The sequence below is a fragment of the Populus trichocarpa genome, chromosome 18 (genome assembly GCF_000002775.5).
Source record: "Populus trichocarpa isolate Nisqually-1 chromosome 18, P.trichocarpa_v4.1, whole genome shotgun sequence".
Classification (NCBI taxonomy): domain Eukaryota; kingdom Viridiplantae; phylum Streptophyta; class Magnoliopsida; order Malpighiales; family Salicaceae; genus Populus; species Populus trichocarpa.
The window spans coordinates 7410988-7417521 of record NC_037302.2 but is presented as its reverse complement, the minus strand read 5'-3'; positions in this window follow the sequence as shown (position 1 = coordinate 7417521).

The following is a 6534-nucleotide window of genomic DNA, read 5'->3' as shown; positions in this document are numbered from 1 at the left end:
ACCAGAGTTGGTCGCTCACGCATGGTCGCAGCAAGTTCTTCTAGCAGCGAGGATGACGTATCCTTAGGTGCCTCTCAAGAAGCGGCACCTACGCCACCTGCACCGTCAACCGATGCTGCCTCTTCCAACGCGGGTTTATAGCGCAGAGGTGGCGTGCCTTCGCAACGGAATCAGTTCACCCGCAAGTACGAGGCACAGTGGAAGGACGACCTTTCAATGTAAGTTTGTTAAGGTTTTAGTTTTTTCTTTTAAATTATAACATAATTTATGAACAACTAATCAATATTTCATGAATTTATTTTATTTTCAGGTTCACAAACATTGAGGCCGCCCGAGTAATATCATTGGCGTTTAAATCGTCGATGGAGATTCCATTATTTCAATGGAGTCAGGTATCCAGACATCCTGAATGGATAACTCAAATCGATGCATGATTTAGCAAATTTGAGGTTGGTGTTAATTTCTAATTTCCAGCTTATTTCTAATAATTTATTTATATAATTGTAAATAAATTATCATTTTTATTTATCTAATTATTTATACACAGCACAAATTCGCCTAGGACAGGGCGCATGACAAAGTTGTGAGGAGGGTATGGGAAAATTACGCGGCAACTAGGTAACATCGAAAACAATACAAGATTTTTTTAGAAAAAAATTTATGTTTCAACTTCTAATTTCTCACTATGGAAGTAGGTTGCGTGATTTTTGGTATGAAGCACAAAAAAAGGCAAAAAAAACTGCGAGAGATAGGGGTCTCCAAGGCTGGAACAACGTGGCGGTTTGGAGGGATTTCAAACTGATATACATCCCAGAAGATATACGGCGGCGCTATCTTGAGCACGTGATGTCTGAGCGGTTCACATGACGCTCACAGTCCGGTGCTAGCAACCGGAATCGGCCAATTCATGGCTCGGTGACAACGCACACCGGCGGCTCCGTTCCGTTTGCTGCACATGCGAAACGGATGGTAAGATTAATTTAAATAAAATATATCGTTAAATTAATTTGTTGTTAATTAATCTTTTTTCATTATAGGCTACGTCTCTTGGACGTGAGCCGAGCCCGATGGAGCTGTTTGTGGAGACGCACGTGCGGAGTCAAGACCGCCAAAGGGGGCGCAACAGTTCGTTGACAACCATGCTCAACACTTCGTGGTATGTTTGTTCAACCATTTTATTTTGTAAGTTATTATTTTTATTGAATTGAATATGATGATTACTTTTTTTATTTTCAGGAGACCTATAATAGCCGATTGAGGGAGAGATATGGGGACGATTGATATGCCGTTAATGATTCGAAAATCGACAATAATGAATCTGACGAAAATGGATGAAGGATGGGTCTGGTTGTGTTGTCTTTCTTTTGGTGTTTAGGTTGGATTATAGTGATTTTAAGGTAAATAAGATGGAGGATAGACTAGAATGATACTTTGATAAGTCGATCTGGACGCCACAAAGATCAATCTAGTATTTCGAAGCCACACTCATTGTGATTGAAGAGTGATAAGTCAGGTAGGGTTCTTCACAAAATCAATTTGGAAGAACAACTCTTAATTGTATGAATTAAGTTTCAAATCTTGGCCAAAAATCCTTTATTACATATTCTGATACTATATTTATAATTGGAACATCCCTCCAAAGTTAGGAAAAATTCAACATGGCAGAAGTCAAGCCCAAAAAACAAACTTTGACAAACTAACCTAGACAAATTAACTAGCACACATTTTTTGACCTTTCTAACATAAACAGACCAAATTTAAAACAACTATAACTTCTTACACAAAAGTCCAATGCAATCATGGTTGGACAATCTAGAAAGAACACGTTTTGAACTTGAAATCCACCTAGATTAGTCTTGTTTTCACATGCAATGGATGACTTCAAATTCAGGTTTAAATTTATTTGCTATTCTGACCATAAACAACATCAATTCCTTCACTTATTTGCATATCAATCCAAATTCAAGTAGCCCAGCATCAAAAGAACCATTAAGGGCTTTTCCCATCTCCAAGTTTCAATTGTAAGCAAATAAACATCCTTGAACCAATTTCAAACTGATTGCTAATTTTTAACTCCGACATAGCTTCAATCATTCCAATTTGACTCGTCAAGGCCCTTTGTAGTTGTTTTGCTCTCGCTCTTGTCATTGGACCATTTGAATCCTCTTGTATATTAGATTTAGCTTTACAAGATGGATTATAATTCCCATGATGCACATCATCAGCCCCGGGTTGAAAATGATTTGTCCTCAAATCAGAATTGTCGTCCTCATCCAAGTATGGAGTCAAGTCTTTCACATTAAAAGTAGCTGATACGTTGTAATCACCAGGAAGATCTACCTTATACGCATTGTCATTCACCTTCCCTGTAATCCGAAATGGACCATCAGCTCTTGACATCAACTTGGACTTACATTTGCTTGGGAATCTGCCCTTGCTAATATGAATCCAAACAAGATCTCCAGGTTCAAACCTAACCATTTTCCGCCCCTTGTTAGCTTGTTTAGCATTCTTTGTCGTTTTCTCCTCAATATGTAATCGAACCTTAATTTTTCCATCAGTTTGTGGATGACATGCCGTACTGAAAAGTAACTTTGTTCCAAAGCTTCCTCCAAAGAGTCTTCCAAAAGTTGCTTAAAAACTTTGTATCACGATCAGAGACAATGCTTTTAGGAACTCCATGCAAACGAACAATGTCTTGAAAGAACAAATCAACAACATGTATTGTATCATCAGTTTTGTTGCAAGGAATAAAATGAGACATTTTAGAGAATCGATCAACCACGACCATTATTGAATCCTTTCCATGCTGTGTTCTTGGTAACCCAAGTACAAAGTCCATGCTAACATCCATCCATGGTTGCTCTCGAATAGGCAATGGCATATACAGTCCATATGCATTCTCTTTACCCTTAGCTTTCTTGAAAATAACACATCTCTCAATCACCTTGTGCACATCCTGTAACATGCTAGGCCAAAAAAAATGTTCTTTCAGCAGCTCATAAGTCTTCTTCTCCCCAAAATGACCACTAAGACCACCACCATGAGCCTCTCGCACAAGTAACTCCCGTAATGAACCTGAAGGAATACACATTCTGCCCATTTTGAACAAGTAACCTTCATGCATAAAGAACCCATCACAAGCTCCCTTTGCACATTCGGCAACCACATTAGCAAAGTAGGAATCATTAGCATATTGTTCCTTCACTTGTTCAAAACCCATCAGTCTTACATTCAACATAGAGATTAGTGCAAACCTCCTACAAAAAGCATCAGCAACCACATTAACTTGCCCTTTCTTGTACTTTATGACATAAGGAAATGACTCCATAAACTCCACCCATTTAGCATGTCTGCGATTCAGCTTGCTTTACCCCTTAAGATACTTCAAGGATTCATGATCAGTATGTATAACAAATTCTTTAGGCAACAAGTATTTCTAGAGCCCGAATCAAAGCATAGAACTCCTTGTCGTAAATAGAGTAGTTCAAACGTGCTCCATTTAACTTTTCATTGAAGAATGCAATCGACCTCTTTTCTTGTAGCAAGACAGCCCCAATTCCAACTCTGGAAGCATCACACTCTATTTCGAATGTTTTAGTAAAGTCTGGAAGTGCTAAAACTGGAGCAGTACATAAATTTTCCTTAATTAGCTCAAAAGCTTTCTGCGCATCTTCACTCCATCTAAACTCGTTCCCTTTTTTCAAGCATTCTGTCATAAGAGCAACAATAGAGCTGAAGTCTTTCACAAATCGCCTGTAGAAAGAAGCTAAACCATGGAAACTCCTCACATCAGCGATACTAACAGGTTTTGGCCAGTCCCTATTTGCCTCAATTTTCTCCTCATCAACCTTAACTCCCCTGCTAGAGATAATATATCCAAGAAACACGACATTTTCTTTACAGAAGTAACACTTTGTGAGTTTCCCATACAACTTAGAATCTCCCAAAGTTTCAAACACAACTCTAAGATGCTTCATTTGATCATCAAAGGTCTTGTTATACACCAGGATATCATCAAAATATACTACAACAAACAACCCAATATACTTCCTCAAAACATGATTTATAAGCCTCATAAATGTACTAGGCGCATTAGATAACCCAAACAGCATTACCATCCATTCATATAACCCCTGTTTAGTTTTAAATGTTATTTTCCATTCATCTCCCTCTTTCATTCTAATTTGGTGATAACCACTCATCAAATCGACTTTAGAAAACAATGCAACACCATGTAACTCATCAAGCAAATTGCTTGACCACTTTTTATGTTCGGCTTGTTTTAACTCGCAAGTGCACGAGTGTGCGATGTAGCAATTAACTCGGTAAGATCGAGGTCATATCCACAGAGAGCTAGATCTGGAAATTAAGCTAGGTAACAAAAAAACTCAAGAGAAATTAAATTAACAATAACTTGGTTGAAAATGATTGATGGATTTGTTTTCAAAGATGAAAAAGTGTAAATAGATTTTAAATGACAAGAAAAAGTAAGTCTTGGTCCAAATCAATTTTAATGGTGATGTATTGGTGATTCCTTCAACATATATTAGATAACTCAACCTAATATCAACGATGGTGATATTAGATCGGAAGATATTACAATGAAGTTTAAAAAGATGAAGATTGATTATTGCTTAAGAATGAACAAGTACTTTCATATTAAGTAAGACATTGAATCAAGCAATCTCTATACCAAAACTAAGGTTTGTGCATAAAAATTCAAGATTATAACATTACCTAAATTATTTCTAAAATTTCTTTGCAATAATAAAACATTCATGAAGAAAATAAGAAGATAAACATTAAGATTCAATCATATCTTAAAGAACTCACCTCAATCACCATCATCCTTGATTTGGATCCAAGAAGGAGATTAGCCAACCATGATTATATATGAGGACACTTCAATAAACATGAAATAACTTGAATCACACTGAAATAATAATTTTTACAAGCTAAAGAACCGAAATCTATAAAGAAGAACACAACACAATTTCAGTAAATATTCGGACACAAATCTGACTCTAACTTTGGACAGCAATTAGACCCTCTTAGAAGCCTCCTTTGAAGATGGCTATTAGATACATATTTATAGGTCATTCTGTTAGATTTCCAGATCATTAAAGAACAGCTCATTTGGACATCGGAGTCAAAAGTTATGGGAAAAACACCGAAATGTGTTCTGGAAAATCAAATCAGGCCAGCTTGGAGAACACTTTGGTGCACGTTTTTGTTCCTCCTTTGTGAGCTGTCTCTTTCTTCTTTTTGACCCAAAATAATGTGACAATGTCCCCTCCAGCTTTCCATCCATGTGCTTGCCCTCTTGGATCAATGAATTATCCAAAATAAATCAAATGTTATTTGTTGTGTGGACATGTAAGATCATGGATTGTGCTTGGGCTGATTTGGAGGCTGATTTGGGGCTGAATTTAAGCATCAAATAAGGATACAAATGTATCTATTATTTGGGCTAAGATTGACATTAAAACCTTGAGTGTTTGATGGTTGAAGTTTGCACACAACATAAGGCAAGTTTGGGCTTGAAATAGATCATATGATATTCTTTTCTAGAATTGGAATAGAATTGATTTTTGGGGCAAATTTGGAGCACTTATTTGAACCAAGATTTTCTTCAATCTTCAACTAAATTTCTCTTCAATTCTTTGTTCCGAATTCCGACATTGAATTTTCTGAAATAATTCATTTAAGCTCCAAAAACCTATCAAAACATTAAAAGAAACTTCATTACTAAAAAGCACATCAATTATTATAAAAAACCCAAATAAAAACAATAAATACATATGTAAAATAAGAGACTTAATGATACTTTTGATGCACAATCACAAATCATCAAGTCTGAGTATAGGAAATCAATACTTAACTGTTATTTTGTTGATAGCGCGGCTATCCATACACATCCTCATGGTACCATCTTTCTTCAGTACAAGCAAAGTAGGTACGGAACATGGACTAAGTGATTCTCGCACATAGCCCTTCTCTAAGAGCTTACCAACCTGCCTTTGAATCTCTTTTGCTTCCTCTGGATTACATCTGTATGTTGGTCTATTAGGAAGTGAAGCTCCCGGCACCAAATCAATTTGATGCTTAATTCCACGAATAGGTGGTAACCCTTTAGGTAATTCATCTGGAAACACATCTTTAAATTCTTCAAGCAATTTCTTAATCTGTCTTGGTAAGTCCAATCCTTCTACTTGTAGTAATTGCTTTGCCCAGATCATAAAAACAGCCCCCGCCGAAGCTAATGCTTGTTTGATGTCTCCTTTTTTGGCTAACAATAGGCCCTTATATGATTTCACCTCCTTTTATTGGCTTCGTAACTGATCCTCTCTAACCTGTTGAGAACTCAATGGTAACAAGTTCACCTTCTTTCCATTCAGCATAAAAGAATAAGTGTTCTTTCGTCCATTATAGGTCACATCCTTATCAAACTACCATGGACGACCCAGCAACAAATGGCTAGCTGACATCGGCGCAACGTCACACAAAACCTCGTCATGATAGGTTTTAATG